General features: G+C 43.1%; 1 long non-coding RNA gene across 1 annotated transcript in view; it reads right to left on the minus strand.

The window, feature by feature from the left end:
• Positions 1–9,806: 9,806 nt before the first annotated feature.
• The window catches only part of LOC117346844, a 40,158-nt gene continuing 26,313 nt past the window's right edge, over positions 9,807–23,651 (minus strand). Inside the window, exon 4 of the long non-coding RNA XR_004536665.1 lies at positions 9,807–10,435. This is a non-coding gene — a long non-coding RNA (uncharacterized LOC117346844). The remainder of the gene's footprint in view (positions 10,436–23,651) is intronic.

Below are 23,651 nucleotides of genomic sequence, written 5' to 3' on the forward strand. Positions count from 1 at the left end.
TTTATAAATTTCTATCATATTCCCTCTAACTTGTCCACTAAACTGAAGCATCCTCAACAAGTAATTAAACTCTAGAATTTGTTCCCAGAGAATGTGGTGCAATCAGTTAGCTTTGCAGGGTTTAAAAAAAGGTTTGGATAATTTCCTAAAACAAGTCCATAGGCCAATATTGAGATGGCTTGGAGAAATCCACTGCTTATTCTTAGGATAAGCAGCATAAAATCTGTTTTATTACTTGGGATTTAACTAGGTACTTGAGACCTGGGTTGGCCACTTATGGAAATAGGATATTGGGCTTGATGGACCTTCGGTCTGTCCCAGTGTTGCAATTCTTATGTCCTTAACCTGCCCCTTCATCATGTTTTGTGCCTGTCTCTGAACCTTTTCTAGCTGTATGGTCTTTCTGAGATCGGGTAACCAGAACTGGCACAATACTTATGCAGCAGTCACACCAGCGACTTCTACAGAAGCAGAATTAGGGCTTCTATGGTTGCAAGTTTATTTTCCAGCTAATTAGAGGTTGAGGGTACACAAATCTTTGTTTATCAGTGGTTTTGTCCTAGGGGTACAATTGCTGGAAGATAGAGATTTATAAAATACCGAGTGGAGTTGAATGGGTAGATATCAGTTGCTTGGTTACTGTTTCAAAAATTACCTTGGAATAGGAGGCATACGATAAATCTACTAAGTAGTAAATTTAAAACAAATCAGAGAAAATACTGTATTTTTTTCACTTAACATGTAATTAAACTCACATTCATTACTGAAGAATAAGGTGAAAGTTCTTTATTTATTTAAAAATTTATAACCCACTTATCCTACAATTCTAAGCGGGTAACAACATAACATACATAATAAAATAACTTACCAATTCTACAATGTTAAATCATTAGTAACATAAAAACAAAACATTACAAAATAGCAGTAATTAGCTTAACAGGGTATAAAAAAAAGATCAAGCTCATTTCATAAGCCAATATTAAGATGGGAAAATCTACTGCTTATTCCTAGGATAAGCAGCATAAAATGTTTTACTCTGGGATTTTGCCAAGTACTTGTGACCTGGGCTGGCCACTGTTGGAGACAGGATACTGAACTTGATGGACCTATGGACCTCTGCTTCAGCCCTGCCTATGCTGTCCTGCTCTGCCTTTCCTCCGGTGTCCCATGTTACATGCTCTAAATTATAATCTACCAACATCCAGTAATCAATTTTTCATCTATATATAGGTGGTTTTTTTGATCCTTGGTGGCTCGCAAAGTGCCTCCGGGTTATGCAAAAAGCGCATACACCCAATCATCACTGGATCACTCATATATATTTTTTGAAAATTTCTTCAGTTTATATATTTTTTTTCAATTTATTTTTTAATTCTTAAATATCAAGTAGCACTTAGCTTTATTGCAAGAATCATTAGTGGAGCGCCTCTACTGACATATCCATGTTTCAGTGTCATTTTTTCAGGGTTGAGGCTCCCGCTATTAAATTATCATGCTTTTCTCCAAGATAGTCACTCCGCTCTGCAGTGGCCTGTGGACTGGAGTGACTATCTTGGAGAAAAGCATGATAACAATATCGAGAGCTTCAACCCTGAAGAAAAGACATTGAAATGCTCCCCTAATGATTCTTGCAATAAAGCTAAGTACTACTTGATATTGAAGAATTAAAAACTAAAAAAATATATAAACTGAAGAAATTTTCAAAAAAAATATGAGTGATCCAGTGACGATTGGGTCTATGTGCTTTTTGCATAACCCAGAGGCACTTTGCGATCCCACCGAGGATCAAAAAAACCACCTATATATAGATGAAAAATTGATTACTGGTTGGTAGATTATAATTTAGTGCATATTTAGTCCAGTAAAATATTAGCCAGTCATATTGCTGCCATGTTATATGTTTCATTTGAGTGTTAGCCACCCAGAACGTTGGAGACTGTGCGGGTTAGAAAGTAAATACATTCTGCACTGTCACTTCTTTCTGAATCGCTTGGGCTTTGCCATTCCTACAATTTTCCCAGTGAGATGGCTAGGAATATTTTGATTCTTTCTTTACCTGGGTTTGGGTTCTGTTTGCTGGGCATAATGTTCCCACAAATTCTACATGACAAAAAAAGGCACAGACTGTCAGTTTATTCCACAAAGGTACCAAGTTCCTGTGTGTATTACAGGAAATCAAATGCTCAATAACTAAATAAAACAAAGATAAACTAATTCAGATGCTCAAAATTTGTTTCTTAGGGTTGTCTTCCTTGTCTTTGCCCCCAAGATGTTGCTTTTTTCCACACATTGTCTGAACAGAAGGAGTCAAACAATTACTCAGTGCAAAGTAGTTCTTATTTCAGTGGGAATTCTGACTCCACTTGCTCAAAACGAGTCCGTGGTCATGGAATTCTTCATTATTCCCTTACTGATAGAATTATTTTTTTAGATTTATATACTGTTATATATCATTTTTAAACTTTTTTAAAATAGATATAAAAGTGTAGTCACTTATCTTCAATCTTTATCAATTCCCCTTCCCGACGCGTTTCGAAGTCTTTTTCAAGGTCGGGGGAACGATAAGATAAGGTAATCTGCCTCTTATCGTTCCCCCGACCTTGAAAAAGGACTTCGAAACGCGTCGGGAAGGGGAATTGATAAAGATTGAAGATAAGTGACTACACTTTTATATCTATTTTAAAAAAGTTTAAAAATGATATATATATCAGTAAGGGAATAATGAAGAATTCCATGACCACGGACTCGTTTTGAGCAAGTGGAGTCAGAATTCCCACTGAAATAAGAACTACTTTGCACTGAGTAATTGTTTGACTGGTTGATTATAAGGAGTGAGTCTATTGTTTTGGTAGATGAACAGAAGGAGGCCATTTTGCATTCCAACCACCAGCCCTTTTTTATTTGTAAAACATCTTTCTATTGAAAGCATCACATGCATATCGCTGCAAAGCCAACAGCTTATGAAATCGTAATTTATAGACAACACTACAGTGTAATCTAGTGGATACATAAAATTGAGATAAACTAACCAGCTTTTAATTATAGCTTCATTCAAACCATTGGAAACAGTGGTAAAGCAATCCATTCCCCCCCCCCACACACACACAATTTATATTGATAACAGAATACCCCTTAATCACTAAAACCCATTAAAAACCTTCAATACAGTAAATCCCCAAATGAAAATGTCCAGATCCGCACCCTCCATCTATTTCAATACAAATATTTATGCACAAACAAAGCTCAAGTCTTCTCCCAGTCAGCTTTCAGTTTCCGAGAAGGAATCCATTTAGAATTCTAAAGGCAAGCAAGCATACAATGTGCCATAGCCAACGTTAAAATTAACAAATGTTGCTACGAAACTTTAAGGGCCCTCGGTAACCCCATGGACGTAGTACCCCAGGTTTAATCAGTTTTTGATATACTGCCTATTCAGTTTACAAAATTATATTTTATAATAATGAGAAATGAAAAGAAGCCACATGATAGACAGGAAAAGAGAGATGTGATCCAGAACATTCCCATTGGCTCCAGGAGGAGACAGGCCATAAGCATCCCAGAAGAGAGATCTCTTCAGTTCTTCCTTAAATTTTTGGAAGGGGTCTTCCAATTGAGATGAAATGGTAGGACATTCCAGAGGGTAGGTCCTGTGACACTGACAATCCAGGTTCTTATAGCATCAAGACCCAGTTCTGTTGAGAAGATCGTTGGGACCTAGTATGTTTTTGTTTATTAATTCTTGATATACTGCTTTATTAGGAGCGTATCGATGGAATAAGTACTCCAGATAAATAAAGTGGTTTGCCAGAATAATGTACCTTGTGAACAAGGGTTAAGATTTAATCTTGGCTATCTCTGGGAGGAGGAGAGGTCATCTTCTAGTGGAACTTAGCAAATAAAATGAATAATTACTAGATTGTTGATTCAACATTGCCTTAATGATGACTGTTGGGCAGACTGGATGGACCATGTTACAATGTAAGTAACCAGTGGTGTATATGGAATAGAAGAGTCACATGCTCATATTTTTCCAAACTGTATGCTTTATGGTTTAGTAATATCAGAGGGGGTGCTGATAAGTTCTCAGCCCAACCAACCTACTTCCTTGAAGAATCAGTGCTGAACAATGTTAAGATATTTGTAAATGGAAGCTTAGATGTTGATCCAGGGTAACATCCAATACTCATAATGAAGATCCAAAAGGTATGTTAACATTTGTGATCAGGACTGAAGTGGGCAGGATCTGGGACAAATTTGGCATTGTTTCAACAAAGAAAACTTTCATAAGAACATAAGAATTGCTGCTGCTAGGTCAGACCACTCACGCGGCAGCCCTTAGGTCAAGGACCAGTGCCCTAACTGAGACCAGCCCTACTTGCGTATGCTCTGGTTCAGCAGGAACTTGTCTAACTTAATCTTGAATCCCTGGAGGGTGTTTTCCCCTGTGACAGACTCCGGAAGAGCGTTCCAGTTTTCTACCACTCTGGGTGAAGAAGAACTTCTATCTTTCAGCTTTAGAGAGTTCCTTCTCGTTCTTCCTACCTTGGAGAGGGTGAACAATCTGTCTTTATCTACTAAGTATATTCCCTTCAGTATCTTGAAGGTTTTGATCATGTTCCCTCTCAGTCTCCTCTTTTCAAGGGAGAAGAGGCCCAGTTTCTCTATTCTCTCGCTGTACGCCAACTTCTCCAGCCGCTTAACCATTTTAGTCGCTCTTCTGTGGACCCTTTCGAGTAGTACTGTGTCCTTCATGTATGGCGACCAGTGCTGGATGCAGTACTCCAGGTGAGGGCGTACCATGGCCCGGTACAGCGGCATGATAATCTCCGATCTGTTTGTGATCCCCTTCTTAATCATTCCTAGCATTCTGTTCGCCCTTTTCGCCTCCGCTGCACATTGCATAGACGGTTTCATTGACCAGAACTCCCAAGTCTCTTTCCTGGGGGGGTCTCTCCAAATACTGCACCGGACATCCTGTATTCGTGTATAAGATCTTTGTTACCGACATGCATCACCTTACACTTATCCAACGGATGCACACTGGGACAGGCAGAGACGTAATGACGCAGCTGGCACCCTGCGAGACCCCGCTGAGCCTCCTAATGGCGCCTAACAGCCTAGCTCGACCCCTGATTAAAAGGAGGTGAGACCACCTCAGGGACGGCCCTGAGTTCCAGAGAAACTATGCAGGCTGGCTAACAGGTACCCAGAGGGATCGGTCTGTCAACTACAGACTGAAGTCTGAATACTCATGCAGGCAGAGCTTTAAAAACGCTTCAAGCACTAAATTACCCCAAAAGGGGCCAAAATTTCATGGAATTAAAATAATAAAATGGGGAGAGCAGAATAAACAATCCTGCAGGCGCGGGTGCAGAAGGAAAGAACTGAAGGCGGAGCTAGAGAGCCCAGTGAAGTATAGCAGAGGCAGAATGAAAACTCCGCAGTGGATTCCTTCTGCAGCAGCACAAGGCTATAGGGAAATAACCCTACTGTCTAGACCAGTGGTTCTCAACCCTGTCCTAGGGGACCCCCAGCCAGTCGGGTTTTCAAGATATCCCCAATGAATATGCATGTGAGAGATTTGCATATAATGGAGGAGACAGGCATGCAAATATGTCTTATGCATATTCATTAGGGATATCTTGAAAACCCGACTGGCTGGGGATCCCCTAGGACAGGGTCTGAGAACCACTGGTCTAGAATGTCTCACCTATTGCACTGGAAATCCCATTAACACCATGGCTGCCAAAGTGGAATGCAGTGGTTAACACATAAGCAGTTAGCATGTGTCAATGATACCCTCATTAACTGCAGGGCACACTCCCTATCCGTTCTCTGCCCTTTCCTTACCCTCTAATATGAAACTCTAAACTAGGCACTGCTAATTTGGCACATTTAGGAATCAGCTGTCCAAATTTAGGTGCTAATAAAAATGAGACCGAAGTGCTATTCTATAAATGGCCAGAATCGACACTTAGTCTTGGGCTGGAGAATTTACACTGTGTAAATTCTCACTCCTAAATTTGGTGCAGGGTCTCCCTCATCCTGTAGCACTATGCGCAAATTTCAGGACAGTCCAGATCCACTCATGCTCTGCCCATGACTGTGCTGCCTTTTCAGATCCACATGCAAACTTTATGCCCATTGGATTGGTCACTGCCAGAGACGATGCTGAGCTTGATGGACCTTGGCTCTAACCCAGCATGGCACTTCTTATGTTCTTATCACTGCATTACTAAGCATTTTCCAAACAGGTGGAAGCAGAGGTGTGAAACAAAGAAAACTTCAAACAGAGAGAAGACAGGATTCCTCTCCAGCAGAAGAGCATTTAAAAGCAATCTGCCAGGTAGTCATAAGAACATAAGAAGAGCCCAGTAGCCCATCTCCATGGTGGCCAATCCAGGTCACAAGTACATGGCAAGATTCCATGCTACTGATGCAGGACAAGCAGTAGCTCCCCACGTCTGTCTCAAAAGCAGACTATGGACTTTTCCTCCAGGAACTTGTCCAAACCTTTCTTAAAACCAGCTAACCGCTCTTACCACAACCTCTGGCAACGCGTTCGGAGTTTAACTATTTTCTAAGTGAAAAAAATATTTCTTCCTATTTTTAAAAGTATTTCCCTGTAAAAAAAAAGTGTGCCCTAGTCTTTGTAATTTTTGATAGAGTAAAAAATCGATCCACTTGTACCCGTTCTACTCCACTCAGGATTTTAAAGACTTCAATCATATCTCCCATCAGCCATCTCTTTACCAAGCTGAAGAGCCTTAACCTTTGTAGTCTTTCCTCATATGAGAGGAGGCCCATCCCCTTTATCATCTTGGTCACTCTTCTTTGAACCTTTTTTAATTCCACTGTATCTTTCTTGAGATAAGGCGACAAGAACTGAGCGCGATACTCAGGGTGAGGTCGCTTCACTTGTCCATGGTTAACCTTGAATATTCAGCAGCATTCAGCAGCATGTGCCTCTGAATATCTGCAATTAGCACCAATGATAATTTGAGGGCGATCCAGGGGTGAAGTCATGATAGAAATGTAGAAACATGACAGCAGATAAAGGCCAAATGGCCAATCCAATCTGTCCATCCACAATCGCCTCCTCTCCCTATAGGCTTTGAAGAGCATAATCAAAACTTTAAAATGTCCAAAAACCTGCCTAAGTCCTAATAGCAGGGACATCCATGTACCAATAATCAAAACAAACTTTCTGGACATTCAGTAGCACCTCTAAGCTGCTAAGCATCCAGAGCTCAATAAGGTGTGTTGGGAGATGTGTTATGGGTGGGAATTGGGTGGGCTTCCACCTGAAGCAATAATCAAAGCTTTTCCAGGACATCCAAGGTGGAACTTACATGCTGGGACTTAGACCAAAGTAAAACAGGTCTAAGTGTACCAAAGGTGGCCAAACTGACAAGATGACCACTGGAGGGTTTAAGGCATGACCCCCCTTACTCCTCCAGTGGTCACAACCCCTTCCCACTACCCAGAGATGGGGGGGGGGACACATATTGCAGCAGAGAAATCCCCATTAGCTGAGTCTGTTTTGGGGATTCCTGCCAGCTCAGCTGAAGGCAATTCCCCCTGCCAGGATCAGCTGGAACCCTACACCTCTAACTCCCCCAACATTCCAGGACCCCCCATCACCCAACACCCCCAACATCAGGCAACAACCCCCCCATCACCCGATAAAACCCAACATCAGGTAGCCCACTCCCTCCTGCATACAGGGCCACGTGCTGTGAATGACAGGCCTTCTCCCTCCCAATGCATCTTGGGATGCAGTGAGAGGGGCCCAAAGCCCTGATTGGCTCAAAATTGCATTTAAATACCTACATGGCGTAAACGCACATGAGTCAAGTCTCTTTAATTTGAAAGAAAGCTCTGGAATGAGAGGGCATAGGATGAAGTTAAGAGGTGATAGGCTCAGGAGTAATCTAAGGAAATGCTTTTTTTACAAAAAGGGTGGTAGATGTGTAGAGCAGTGTCCCAGAAGAGGTGGTAGATACCGAGTCTGTGTCTGAATTCAAGAAAGTGTGGGATAGGCACATGGAACCTGTTAGAGAAGGATCTCAAAGTCCCTCCTTGAGGGCCACAATCCAGTTGGGTTTTCAGGATTTCCTGAATATGCATTGAAAGCAGTGCATGCACATAGATCTCATGCATATTCGTTGGGGAAATCCTGAAAACCCTACTGGATTGCGGCCCTCAAGGAGGGACTTTGAGACCCCTGTCTTAGAGGGAGGAAGAGGTAATGGTTACTGTGGTTGGGCAGACTGGATGGGCCATTTGGCCTTTATCTGCCATCAAGTTTGAGATGCACAAATTGTTCAACAATTTGTTGTGTCCTCTTGAAGGGGGGATATGAAAAAATGCCTCAGACGACAAGAGCAACGTCTTATATTTGAGTTAAACACGATTGAACCAGCAGGATTAAATTCAGCAATCAAATGGAAAGCTTTCTTTAAATAATTGATTTGGGTTTTGTTTGAAAGTCAATCCCTTGAAATTCTGAGCTACCCCTTTAAGATTACGTTCTTGAATTTTTGCGGGCTAATGATGCCATTTCAGCAATGAGGAGCATGTACGCCGCAGTCCTTAGCGTTTGCTAGTGAGATTTGCTATTCTCCTGCCAGAGTGTGAAACAAGGCTGTGCATGGACTCTTGTTGAAAAGAGCCAGAAGTTAGCCTTTGAATTTTGATTTTTGGATATTTTTTTGATACTTTTGCTGAACACTTTTGGTGTATTACAACTGTCGGTGATGGAAGGTGGAAGAAATTGGAAGTTTACTGGACTGACGATGTTGAGATAAGTGTTTGCATGCAGTGTTTTTGGATCTCACAAGTACAATAAATAGCCCGGTTTTTTGGATTGTGGGTTCTTCTTCCTTATTGGGGAGTTTTTTTTTAATCTTAGATTTATTTTCCAGAGCTGGCCTATGATTGTAAAGTGGGCCCCTTATAGGAGCTGATTGCACCTGGGGACATATACTGGTCTAAGACTTTTGAGGCCTTTATTCAAAAAGTTCCTTTTGATCTGTGAACTGCAGAAGGTGATGAAAGACATCATATAAGTTTGTTATTTTTTGTATGTTATATCTTTTCCCATTTTTTGGGATAATAGTGTGATATATGTTATGTGGGTTTTTTGGGGGGGGTTTATTTGTAATCATCTTTATTAGAAAGGGTGCAAATACAAATAAGCAGTAAAGATACAAGAATACACTCTCCATTGATAGGTACATGGATGGCACAGGTACATCAGAGCAACAAAAGGAAGCCAGCTCCACCCAGCAAGCGGTACATATAGGCAATAGAGGATCTTCTTCCGAACCACAGATATTACAGAGAGGCCTAGGACCCCAAAGACCCCAGATGGGGAGGCTAGACATTTTCATTATTATAAGTATAGACATTCTAACCTGAACAACACCCCAAGAGGGGAGGGTGTTATGTTCTTTTTTTTTTTTTTTAAACTTATGTTTATTGAAAGTGAAAAAGGTTACAACCAGACTCAGGCAGAATACAAAACTGAAATAGAAATACAGCCAAAGGGCCCAGAAAACTCTACCTATGTGTACAATATGTGTTATTTAAGGTATTTACAGAATAGAACTTAGAATTAGAGCATGACACAGTGACAAAATTCATCACCGTTCCCGTCCCCGCAGATAACCGCAGGAAACCATCTTCATGTCATTCTTTAAAGAGAGAGGGAAGAATCAAAGTATGAATGGCCACAACCACTGACCCACAAGCTTTGCTTTGAAGAATGTTGGAGTAGAAGGACCGAGGTTGAAATAGACACTAGAAAATGACATGGGATTATTTCCCGCGGTTATCCGCGGGGACGGGAACGGTGATGAATTTTGTCACCGTGTCATTCTCTACTTAGAATAATGCGTGCACAAAATTTGTTCTAATGATTTATCTATGTAATCAGCTTGTAACTGTTCAGGCACATTTTAGAAACCTGCCCCCCTCGCGACTAGTTGATTGTGATTAATTAGAGCAGGATAGGTGGATATTGCTGTTTATCGCATGACCCTTTTAAAACAGAGCTTACCAATCTCATAGCCACAGTATTCCCAGAGCTGTGTCAGAATGGCTTAGGTTTCGACCCCAGGTAGAATTTCGTATATGTTTATATAGAGAAATGATAAGTAGCAGTAGTTTAATTGCATAGTTCACCTGTCCAGTAGTTCATCTGTGGTTCAAGAGGGGCATGAGGGAGTCTTTTGCCTTGTGGGGATACAAAGCTTAGTTATTATGCCTCCCAGAGAGGGGGTGCACTTGAGACCCAGTGAGGGAGGGAAGAAGGTGGCTCCTACAGCCACCACATCCGCTAGTGATGCATCCGTCTCGGAAGAGATTTTCTGATAGCCCTAGCAGGAGAGAACCTGTGTCACCTGGTCACACATGATCTTGGATGGTATATCTGCAGAAAGCGGAAATAAGATACATTTAGCTGTCACTGGAATACTCCAAGCACACACATGAAAGCTTTATGTGACTCTGTAGAAGTTCCCTAGCACTTAATTCTAAAATAAATGTCAAAGGATGAAAAACAGGCGTGGCCTGTTTGATTAATATGAGTCAGTCTGTTACAAGTGTGCAGTCCTCCACACCTTTCATTTCCAGCGTTAAGTAGGTGTCCATAGGCATCCAGCAGCACTGGAAAAGCTGGATCTATTGGACAGAAAGTTAATCTAGGCCAGCTGGAAATGCCAAGGGAAAATTACTGAGGAAAGGAGGGTTGGGCTGCAGCTTTGGTACTGACGTTATTAAACCTATATGTTATTAACAGAGATGCTGAGTCTGTTCAGTTCACATTCATTCCAGTCTCTAGACCGGGTCCCCATTCTTTCATCAGGCCCGGGAGAACACAGCCTAGGCTGACCAATCTATTTTTCCTGAGCAGTAGCTGAGTAGCTAGACAATATCTTAATTATATAACCGAGCAGATTCCATTGGAATCTTATTTTTAGAAAGGAATTTTGAGCAGTGTGCAAAGATTGAAGCATTGGTCCTCCAAGGGTCTAGAATATCTTGGTGCCAGTGGCGTACCTAGGGGGGGGGGGGGGGGGGGGGGGGGACGGGCCGCCCCGGGTACCAGCCCTAAGGGGGTGTTCCCGGCCTTGCCGTTCAGTCCCCCGCCACCCCCGAAGGACCGCTCGCCCCACTGACCTTCCTGCACCACCTGTGAAGCAGCCCGCAGCAGGATCGCGAAGTCAGCGTCAGCATCCCTGCGCTGCTTCCTGCGCCGCGATCCCGCCCCTCCTCTGACGTCAGAGGAGGGGCGGGACCGTGGCGCAGAAAGCAGCGCAGGGATCGCTGACGCTGACTTCGCGATCCTGCTGCGGCTGTTCATAGGTGGTGCGGGGAGGCCAGGGGGGCGAGCGGTCCTTCGGGGTGGGTCGGGGCATCAGGCCTTCAGGGTGGGGCGGGCGGGCAGGCAAGCAGGCTTTCAAGGGGGAGGGGGTGGCAGGCAGGCAGGCAGGCCTTCAAGGGGGGATAGGCCTTCGGGGGGGGGGTGCAGACCTTCAAGGGGTGCAGGCCTTCAAGGGGGGGAGGCAGGCCTTCAGGGGGGTGCAGGCCTTCGGGGGGGGTGTAGGCCTTTGGGGGGGTGCAGACCTTCAAGGGGGTGCAGGCCTTCAAGGGGGGGAACAGGCCTTCAAGGGGGGGGACAGGCCTACAAGGGGGGGGACAGGCCTACAAGGGGGGGGGACAGGCCTTCAAGGGGGGGTGCAGGCCTTCAAGGGGGGTGCAGGCCTTCAAGGGGGAGACAGGCCTTCAAGGGGGGGAAAGGCAGGCAGGCAGGCCTTAAAGGGGGGACAGGCCTACAAGGGGGGGACAGGCCTACAAGGGGGTGGGACAGGCCTTCAAGGGGGGGACAGGCCTTCGGGGGGGTGCAGACCTTCAAGGGAGTGCAGGCCTTCGGGGGGGGGTGCAGTCCTTCAAGGGGGTGCAGGCCTTCAAGGGGGGGAAAGGCAGGCAGGCAGGCCTTCAAGGGGGGGACAGGCCTACAAGGGGGGGAGAAGCTACAAGGGGGTGGTACAAGCCTTCAAGTGGGGGACAGGCCTTCGGGGGGGGGGTGCAGACCTTCAAGGGAGTGCAGGCCTTCGAGGGGGGTGGTGCAGGCCTTCAAGGGGGTGCAGGCCTTCAAGGGGGGACAGGCCTTCAAGGGGGGAAAGGCAGGCAGGCAGGCCTTCAAGGGGGGACAGGCCTACAAGGGGGGGAGAAGCTACAAGGGGGTGGGACAGGCCTTCAAGTGGGGGACAGGCCTTCGGGGGGGTGCAGGCCTTCGGGGGGTGCAGACCTTCAAGGGGGGGGCAGGCAGGCAGGCCTTCAAGGGGGGGACAGGCCTACAAGGGGAAGGGACAGGCCTTCAAGGGGGGAAAGGCAGGCAGGCCTTCAAGGGGGGGACAGGCCTACAAGGGGGGGGACAGGCCTACAAGGGGGGGGACAGGCCTTCAAGGGGGGTGCAGGCCTTCAAGGGGGAGACAGGCCTTCAAGGGGGGGAAAGGCAGGCAGGCAGGCCTTAAAGGGGGGACAGGCCTACAAGGGGGGGACAGGCCTACAAGGGGGCGGGACAGGCCTTCAAGGGGGGGACAGGCCTTCGGGGGGGGTGCAGACCTTCAAGGGAGTGCAGGCCTTCGGGGGGGGGGTGCAGTCCTTCAAGGGGGTGCAGGCCTTCAAGGGGGGGGAAAGGCAGGCAGGCAGGCCTTCAAGGGGGGGACAGGCCTACAAGGGGGGGAGAAGCTACAAGGGGGTGGTACAAGCCTTCAAGTGGGGGACAGGCCTTCGGGGGGGGGGGTGCAGACCTTCAAGGGAGTGCAGGCCTTCGAGGGGGGTGGTGCAGGCCTTCAAGGGGGTGCAGGCCTTCAAGGGGGGACAGGCAGGCAGGCCTTCAAGGGGGGACAGGCCTACAAGGGGGGGGAGAAACTACAAGGGGGTGGGACAGGCCTTCAAGTGGGGGACAGGCCTTCGGGGGGGTGCAGGCCTTCAAGGGGGGGACAGGCAGGCAGGCCTTCAAGGGGGGGACAGGCCTACAAGAGGAAGGGACAGGCCTTCAAGGGGGGTGCAGGCCTTCAAGGTGGGACAGGCAGACCTTTAAGGGGGGACAGGCCTTTGGGGGGGGACCATGATTTAGAAGTACACGGAGGGAAGGGGGTGTTCAAAGAGACATGCATATGCCAAACTTTGGGGGGGGGGGGAAGAAATAATGGGTCTGAAAATAGAGGAGAGGGAGAGAGATGATGGACCATGGGATTTAGGGAGGGAAGGAACAGAAAGGGAGAGAAATTGGACACAAGGGATGGTGTGGAGGAGGGATAGAGATACTGGATAGGAGGGTAATTAGGAAAAGAAACGGAGAGATGGTGGACTCTGGGATGGTGGGGAAGGAGAGAGAGATGCCGGATGAAAGGGTATTTAAGAAAAGGTGGATCTGTGGAGGGAGATGAAAAAAAGGAAAGATACCAGACTTCCTGGGAAGGGAAGGGAAATGGAAAGGGAGGACAGAGTTGGCAGATGGATGGTTAGCATGCAGAAAGAAGGAGACCCTGGCAAGCAAGTTATCAGAAGAAAACCAGAGCCTTGGACCAACAAGATTTGAAATATAACCAGACAACAAAAGGTAGAAAAATTAATTTTATTTTCTGTTTTGTGATTATAACATGTCAGATTTGAAATGTGTATCCTGCCAGAGCTGGTGTTGGACTGCAAACGTGAGCTAGGATTTAACAGAAAGAGGAAAAGTCCTTTTTGTTTCTTTATTTTATTTACACCACAGCGCCAGTGTGGTTAGGAGAAGCCAAAGGGGGTGAAAAAGCTATAAAACCCACCAGGAGTTTTGAAAAAAATCACCCAACTGGGCAGGAAAATCGAATTGAAAAACCAATTCAATAGGGCTGAATCGAATCAAAATTTTTTTTTCCTGTATCTGGCAGCATTAGTTTGCGCTACTGTCTTAGACTTTAGGACCTGGGATTGGGGAGAGATGGCATCCTCAGTACTTTATAATGCAAGTGAAACGAGGATTTGGTCAGACTTTTGAAGGGTCTGCAGAAAAAAAATATTGTATAGGCCGGGGACATGAGACAACAGGAAATGGGAACTTTTCTTCCTTCTATTTTTGTGAATGGAAAGGCTGAGGATGTCAGAGAGGTCAGTTAAAATATGTGCTTTATAAGAAAATATAATAATGTGTTTTATAAAGTTTATAGCATAGCTGGCCTACCCAGTGAGGTGTTCCTAGTGGTGATGGTGGCAGCGTGTCAATGTGTTGAGAGGAAGAGGTGGTCTGGGAAATTCTGCTGAGCAAACTCCGGGCCCATTTCCACCCCCCAGTTAGTCCACTCCACTCAACTGATTCACACACTGAGTGGGTCTTTGGGTGTTGTGTTGGGATCTCTTCCAGTGGTTTATCTCCTTCTGGTCCAAGGAAGGAAACTTTGTTATCCTTAGCATTGACCTACAGAATATGTTTGTAACAGCGCTGCTTGTGTGGCATTAGGCTATGTAGTGATCGAAAGAAAAAAACAGACCTTTGCACATTTTTGCACTATATGGTGGGTGTATGAGGAGATTCACATTTCCTGCACAGCTAAGTCCATGTGAAGTTACCTTGTGCTGTATTTGACATCTAGCAAGGTCTCTGTTTGAAAGGAAAGATCTAAACTTAAAAATGAAGTGGCCAGAAGTTATGGTAAAAGCAGATAGTGTAGCTGGTTTTAAGAAAGATTTGGACAAATTCCTGGAGGAAAAGTCCATAATCTGTTATTAAGACATGGGGGAAGTGTCTGCTTGCCCTGGATCGGTAGCATGGAATGTTGCTACTCTTTGGGTTTTGACCAGGTATTAGTGTCCTGGATTGGCTACCATGAGAATGGGCTACTGGGCATGATGGACCATTGGTCTGACCCAGTTAGGCTATTCTTATGTTATGTTCTCATCTGTAGGGGCCTTTGTTTTCACTTCTTATTTTAATGTATTTTTTTTCTGGGAACTTATCAGTGTTTTTTATAATGGGAACAAAAATGGAAGAGAATTAATGTGTGTGGAATGGGGGGTAACTAATTTCTTCAGCTAAATAATTCAATCCACTTCAAACAGACATAGGAGAACTTGTGCACCATTCACACACCCTCCAACCAAAAACGTCAAAAGAAAAAAACTGTTCGACAACCTCCTAGCCATTCGAGCTGCAACACTCGACCCCCAACTCTACAACCAATTGACATCGACCACAGACTGGAAAACCTTCAAAAAGAAATAAAAACCCTTCTATTCAAAAAACACATAAAACCGAACTAACACAATCAGAACTGTCCCAAGCATCACCTGCAACTACTCCATATGTACTTCTAATGTCATGACAATTTAGACATAATTTATGTTATGTTATGTTTGGAATAATGGTTACATATATGAGGTTCAATAAAAGAAAATTTTCACTGCCTGTTTCTATTCTGACCATTTATTCCATTTCATGGTTATTGCAAAAAAAAAAAAAAAAAAAACTTTTTTACATGGGGGGGGGGGGGGGGGGTGTCAAAAAATGATGGGCCCCGGGTGCCACATACCCTAGGTACGCCACTGCTTGGTGCCACACTCTTCTGTACCAATGCTACTTTTAGGAAAAGGGAAGATAAAAATTGAGCATTACAGATTGTATGACATCATCACATGACTTTTGCATGGTCAGCACACTACAAGATTTTAATCTAATCTAGCATTTCTGAGTCGCACAATGCCTAAACAGGTTCAAGGCGACTTAAGATGTAAGGAACTGCAGAGTTTATATAATACATTATAACAGTTTGAGGAGGGCTGAGTTATGAACAGGGTAAAGGGGAGGGAGAGTGGAGGTTCTATGACTGCACTGGTATAACATTTGAGATGAGTATGGAATTTAGTGACATTAAGTATTTCAAGTTAGTTGTCTATGGTGTGTATGCTTTCAAAGAAGAGAATTTTTAATTTTTTCAGAATCTGTTGTAGAATGTTTCCATCCTGATGTCAGTCGGGAGGTTGTTCCAGATCTTGGTGCCAAGTTAAGTGAAGAGCAAATCGAATGTGTGCTTGTATTTAACCCCTTTGGGAGATGGAAATAATTGAATTGATTCTAGTTTTCTGGTTGACGTTGACCAGGAATAGATGAATACATTTATGAGCGGTGTAGCGATTTTTGCATATAGAATTTGGAACATTATAAAAGGGCTGTTCAAAAAGTATCAGACCTTAATTTTTCTTGCGTAAACAAATAAAGCTAGAGAGGCATGGTTTGGTACACGTATGTAGGCGACCCTAAAGCGCATGCTTCAATTTTTTCCTGCCTACAGAAGCTGTCAGTCGCCGGCAGACTGCCATTGAGTAAGCACCGTCCAATTTTCATTTTTGACAAAATGACAGAAAAAGTTGAACAACGCTACTGCATTAAATTTTGTGTAAAGCTTGGCGAATCCCAAGTGGAAACGATCCGCAAGATTCAACAGGCCTTTGGGGATGAAGCAATGGGCACCACACAGATAAAGGAGTGGTACAACTGCTTCAGAGATGGCCACACATCAGAGGAGAGTGAAGCACGTTCTGGTAGGTCCTCAACATCCAGAAATGAGATCATCATTGACCAAGTGAGGACCCTGGTGATGCAGGATCATTGAATCACCAAGGAGTACTACCAAGAGGTTCTATGTCACCTTCATAACGCTGTGAGACGCAAACGGCTGGACCTGTGAGCAGCGGGCAATTGGCAGCTCCATCACGATAACGCACTTGCCCATTTTTCACATTTGATACGGAGTTTCCTGGCCAAACACAACACACCTGTGATTCCTCAGGCTCCCTACTCTCCTGACATGGCTCCGTGTGACTTCTGGCTTTTCCCCAAGGTGAAAATGCCCCTGAAAGGGACCAGATTTCAGTCAAGAGAAGACATGCAGGATAGGATGGACCAGTTACGAGCAATCTCAAAAATGGCAGAACCATTGGAAGAAGTGTGTGGCAGTCCAAGGGGACTACTTTGAAGGAGATTAGTATAAGATTGTTGTATCTGAATACGAGTATTGTTTATGAATAAAGGTATGATACTTTTTGAACAGCCCTCGTACATGATAGGTTGAAGGTGATAAGAGTTTGACAGGTAGCCAATGTAAGTACTTATAGTAAGGTGAGAAGTAGTCACATTTTTTTAGTTTGAATATTAGTATGATCGCTGTGTGTATGTTGGGGGGGGGCAGTCTTCTTAAGGGTGCGGCACCCCACTCCCTCCCTGCAACACACATGTTCCTCTTGCCTTCTCCTGTACCTTTTTTACTTCCTGCCCGCATCAATTTAATTTTAGATTAATTTGGTGTGAGATAGAGGGTACTAGTTGACATTGCTTGGATAGGCTGGAGTAAGCTTCAACAGCAACTCCAGTAGTTGGAACCTAAGGACAGTACCGGATGGACTTCTAAGGTTTGTGGCCCAGAAAAAAACAAAGGAAAAAAAAGATAATTCTATCATGAACTTATAATGTATGTGGTTACAGGGCAGACTGGATGGACCATTCAGGTCTTTATCTGCCGTCATTTACCGTATTACTGTTATTATCAGGAATAAAGAGCAATAGTTACACCAACGACATCATGATCCTCCTCCCAGTTCCCTCTCTGCCTTCAAAGGAATGAGAACGAATCAAGGAGGTCATCAAAACAATGGAAGACTGAATGACAAAACACAAACTAAAATTAAACCCTGAAAAAAACAAGCTCTTTCTCGCAAACCCCTCAAACCTGAATGATGAAAACATCAGGATCAAGGGTAAAATCCTGGGTGTGACACTAGATTGAAAGAGGACTATGGAAACCCAAGTAGCGGCTGTATTGCGCAAAGGTTTTGCAACACTCTGGAAACTGCGATCCATTCGATCATACTTTGACATCATTCCCTTCCAAATCCTATGCCAAGCACTGATTCTTAAGCATGCTAAACTACTGTAATCTGTCTATCAATCATGCCCTTAGAAACTCCACAATGGACTCAGCTGTGTGCCTTATCTTTGTTCCAAGGAAAACCGACCATGTCACGCCTTACTACAAGCAACTGCACTGGCTCCCTATTGAGGGCCGCTTTCTTTTTAAACTGGGCTGCTTCATGTACAAAGTGCTGTATAGCTTCCTACCAAACTACATGATGGAAGTATTTGAATTGACCTCTCTGATCAGCCTTCTACGTTACAAGGAAGGCCTAAAAGAGCTTACATCACAAAACTGTTATCCTATCAGGTAGCTCACTTAAGCCGAGAACTACTCCCTATCATAGAGTCCTCATCATACATGCATTTTAGGTGAAGCTTAAAAACACACCTGTTCAATAAGTTCCTAGCAGAGCATTAACCCAGTGCCCTCTCCGTGACCCACTCTCGCTCATTCTCCCCCAAACAACTGTAACTGCTCCTTGTATTTGTATTATACTGATTGTATTTGCACCCTAACTACCTATGTACGGTCTTTAGATAATTTTTGTTAACCGCATCGAATCTTACGGTGTATCGCTGTATACAATACAAATAAAATTCTATGTTATAGAACAGAGCGGCACTCAAAGTGGCGGGGAAAAGTGAGATAGTGCACAGTACAGTGGGGAAGAGTTGGGAGGCATACAGTGCAGCAATGCTAGGAGTCACAACCCCAGATGCCAACCTCCCTCATTACACATAAGAACATAAGAATATAAGAACTGCCGCTGCTGGGTCAGATCAGTGGTCCATCGTACCCAGCAGTCCGCTTCCGTGGCGGCCCTTAGGTCAAAGACCAGTGCCCTAACTGAGAACCTGCATACATTCTAGCTCAGCAGGAACTTGTCTAACTTTGTCTTGAATCCCTAGAGGGTGTTTTCCCCTATAACAGCCTCTGGAAGAGCGTTCCAGTTTTCTACCACTCTCTGGGTGAAGAAGAACTTCCTTACGTTTGTACGGAATCTATTCCCTTTTAACTTTAGAGAGTGCCATTTCGTTCTCTCTACCTTGGAGTGGGTGAACAACCTGTCTATATCTACTAAGTCTATTCCCTTCATTATCTTGAATGTTTCGATCATGTCCCTTCTCAGTCTCCTCTTTTCAAGGGAGAAGAGGCCCAGTTTCTCTAATCTCTCACTCTACGCCAAATCCACTGTATATACCCTAGAAACAATATGTAAATGGAATTTTGGCATAGATAATGCTGATAAAATTAGTAATTTGGTCCACTTTTATTAATATAAGTAATGATGAACTTGTTTGCAAAACCAGAAAAATTATAAGCCTGAAAACAGAAAATTTATGCTTAAAATATTACCTAACTTCATTACATATGAAGCCCTTTTAAAAGACAAAATGAAAGTAATTCCACCTCTTGAACATTTAAATAAGTTTGATAAAAACCACATAAACGTATCAGAGCCCCCCCCCCAAAAAAAAAAATAATTGAACTTTTTTTGAGGACCCTGCAGATTGTGAGGCCCTAATTAATTTGTTGTAATTCTGCCCTCTTCTTCTACGAAGTTGGCTAAACTTGTTGTAAATTTCCCTTTTCATCTGCCAAGTTTTGGCTTCAGTTGTTGTAAATCCTATAAATTTGTTGTAAATCTACAAGTCTATACGGATCCTAATCTAATTTAATGTAAACCGCCTAGAACTCGCTGGGTATGGCGGTATATAAGAATAAAATTATTATTATTATTATTATTAAACTGTAGCTTATTTATCTTACAAGGAAATCTGGCACTGGCAGGTTTGCAAAAACTTTAAAAATGCACACAGGAATCAACATCCATGACATACCAAGTAGCTTTTACAAAAATGCAAAAGGGAGGGTTGAGTGCTTAAATCCAGAAAGTGTAAAATAAATGTATGGACAGAAAGCTACAAAAGGAATGGAGAGACTGGTTCTGGGCTGCATTATGCGCCTGCTGGTTTGTGAGACTAAAGTCTCCAGAGAGCGAGAAAGCGCTGGAAGCATCAGGTCCAGTTTCCTGGCAGAGTTAATAAAACAGGTTATGTTAAGAACTATGTTGGCTCCTCTGATCTTGCATATTGCAGTGAGCACTGTTGACATGTTTAATTAAAGGAAATGGAAAAAAAAAAAAAGGTTTTGGAAGACAGTTCTACAAATCTGTTGTGACCGTTCTGAGCCAGAGCCAAAGGGAACCCACAATTCTCAGAGCAGCCTGCTTCACCCAACATTCAAATTCCCTTCCAAAAATTCCTAAAAATCCCACATTTTTCAAATTATCATACTATATCCAAGCTCCAATATAGATGATATAAATAGTCAGCAAGCATTGTTGAATTCCAGGCGGGGTTTTGTAACAGTAAACCTAAGTCAGAAAGGGTCTTTATAAGAGGAATGATGAACAATGGTTTAGGTTATGCCATCAGTACACAAATCTGTGCTATTTGGCACATAAATAAATGCATATTAATAGTCCATCCAAGCCGAGTGGAGGGGCTGTATCCATCCGAGAATGATACTCATTGTAAGCTCTTTGGAGCAGGGACTGTTTTCTTACTCTTTATGACTGTGCAGCGCTGCGTGCATCTGGTAGCGCTATAGAAATAATTAATAGGAGTAGTAAAGAGCACATTCGCATGCCATTGTCAGAGACTGCTAGAAAAGACAGAGATAATCCGTTTTGATAATCTGCCGTTAAAATGCGTGCAGGCTAGACCTTAGCGACCACGTTAACGTTTTGAGAATCTAGGCCTTAGTGGTGGAGAAGCCATCTGTCTAAGCAGGGCTAGGTAAAGGGATTGTGGCATGTTGCGCTAACATTTGCTTTAAGGGCCCCTCCCACATTAGCACCCTGCCCCCCCACCACCACTCGCGTGGTTGCCTTACTCAAAATGGCGCTGCTGGGGGGGGGATTGAAGGGATTTATCTAAACTAGAAGAATGGTTCAGAAACTGAAACTAAAATCTAATGCTTAAAAATGCAGGGTCATACACCTGGGCTATAGAAACCCAAGGGAGCAATACCACTTAGGAGGAGAATTATTTCTGTGCACAAAAGAAGAGCAGACTTGGGGGTGATCATTTCTTTACTATCTTAAGGTGGCCAAAGTCTTCTTGTTAGCATACCCCTGTAAATGCCTAGTTAGGTATTTGGGAGTTAAATATACATTTTTTTCTCCTAATCACCTGAAGGAATTCTTGGATGTAAAGAAAATCATCAAGGACTGAGGGGAAATAGAAATTAATAGCTGGTGTTTAGAACATAAAGCCTAATTGTTTAATTAAGTTTCTTGTTAAATTTCTCTCAAAAATTTTTGATTGACCATCCCCCTATTATGGTGGTCTAAGAAAGGAAAAATTACTTTCATAAGTATGAATCTGTAATACTTCTGTATTGTTTTTTCTTTCCTGTATTTAATGTAACAAGATGTATTCTTGTAAAATTTTGTTGAATAATATAAATAAAAAATTCCAAAAAAAAAAAAGGTGGCCAAAGTCAAAGCCAGAAAAATGTTTGGGGACATAGGCTTTACACATACTCATAGGGTGAGGAATGGCCAGCAGGAAAAAGAAGGTAATAGTGCCTCTATATAAAGTCTCTGGTGAGACCCCATTTATTGTGTGCAGTTCTGGAGACTGTACCTTCAAAAAAATATAACTAGGATGGAATCAGTTCAAAGGGCAGTTATTAAAATAAAAGACAGACTTAAAGATCACAAAATATATACTTTAGAACACTGTGTGATGTATGGGGCGGTGTTCATTTAGACCTCATAGGTCTGGTGCTAGTCACCTATGGACACTTGCCAGGGGCCAAACAAAAAACGAAGGCTTGATTGAGCCCGTACTGAAGTTCCTTTCCATTTATCTTTATATTTCCTTGGACGGGTGTGGATTTCTAACAGGTAGTTTAAAGCTTTTTGTCAATTTTTCTTTGTTACATGAAGTAAAGCAGGGGTGTCCAATGTCGGTCCTCGAGGGCCACAATCCAGTCGGGTTTTTAGGATTTCCCCAATAAATTTGCATGAGATCTATTAGCATACAATGAAAGCAGTGCATGTATATAGATCTCATGCATATTTATTGGGGAAATCCTGAAAACCCGACTGGATTGCGGCCCTCGAAGACCGACATTGGACATCCCTGAAGTAAAGGGAATCAGAAAAGGTTACAATTAATAGAGAAGCATGACTAATTTTTGGAAAGTCACAATTCGAGCAAGCTACTCCATTGTTTAAGAACTTACACTGGCTCTTGTTCAGCTTAAATGTGTTTGTATTGTTTATAAAATTATTCATGGATTGTTTTGACTCTCTGATACCCTTAACCTTAAACTCTTCAAACATTTCTTATACATAAGTTATCTTTTCCTTCGATCAAAGCTTCTCGATAACCAGCAAAAGTGCTCAGTCTTTTCCCTATTCCTAATGACCTTCCCATTCAGATACGATCATGTATTTCCTTTCAAGTTTTCCGTAAAATTTTAAAAACTACGATGTTTCAACATTTTAGAATATAATCCCTAATGATCTATCTTAAAATCAAGATATATTTGTAAATATTTTTCTATTGTAAACCAAGTCAGATTTAGATTAGATTTTATAAAACCGTAGCATGGTTTTTAGTCAGCCACGGCAGTAACAGCTCCGACACTCATAGGAATTCTATAAGCGTCAAGCTGTTACCACTGTGCTACGGTTTTGTAAAAAAGGGGGCGGGGGTATTTATTTAATTCATTTTCTATCCTGTTCTCCCCAAAGAGCTCAAAACGGGTTACAATTTACCATAGTTCCAGTACAAGTTTTTCGATACAAGTTGTTATCCTAACTTGACTCATACTGGGGATCGAATACTAATTCCTTGCCTAAGGACCTGCATTTAGAATCTCCTACCAAAAAAAAAAAAAAAGCAGAGAAAACTTGGCTTTTTAACCCCTCCCCCCCTTTTATGAAGCCGCATTATAACTTTTTACCCTTACCTATTATTTTTCCCCTTTTACTGTGCTCTTTTCCTCAAAGATTGTAGTTCTGGCCCTTCTTCCCCAATTGTGTGAAGTCAGTCCATTTGTTTTTTGTTCTGTGTGTTAGTAACCTATTCTGGTTTTGTTTAGTACCTCTAATTTTAACTTGTTTTTATATAATTTTTTACATTGTACACCACCTAGAAACTTGATTAAGCGGTATAAAATTTTTTTAATAAACTTGAAACTTTTTTATCACCAGCCGTAGCAGTATTAGCTCTGACACTCATAGGAATTCTATGAGCATTGGGGCTAATACCGCCGTGGCGGACTATAAAAAAGCCTAACACGGCTTTGTAAAAAAAGGGAGGGGATATTTCAGATACTTCTGTTTCACCCTCAGTTGTTTCTTTTCCCTTTAGCCTGTTTGACCCTTTTTCCTCTGTTTTTCTAATCCTCTTCTTTCCTGTGCATTTTCCTTCCCTCCCCTCAAGTAGTTATCCTTTTGTAAACTGCCTGGATATACTTATAGAACGGATGGCAATTTAAGACTTTGTAAATAAATACATAAATAAAATTGAGTCCCGTGTAACTACAGTTACTGGAAGAGGTTTTACAGCAGCCTTTCACTGATTATATGTGTTTCTTGCTTGATATCAGCATTGTGTCACTTTTTTGTCCTTAAAGGTACAGAAAAATTCCTCATGGGAGAGGGTG

Source organism: Geotrypetes seraphini, chromosome 12 (genome assembly GCF_902459505.1).
Source record: "Geotrypetes seraphini chromosome 12, aGeoSer1.1, whole genome shotgun sequence".
NCBI classification, from domain to species: Eukaryota; Metazoa; Chordata; class Amphibia; order Gymnophiona; family Dermophiidae; genus Geotrypetes; species Geotrypetes seraphini.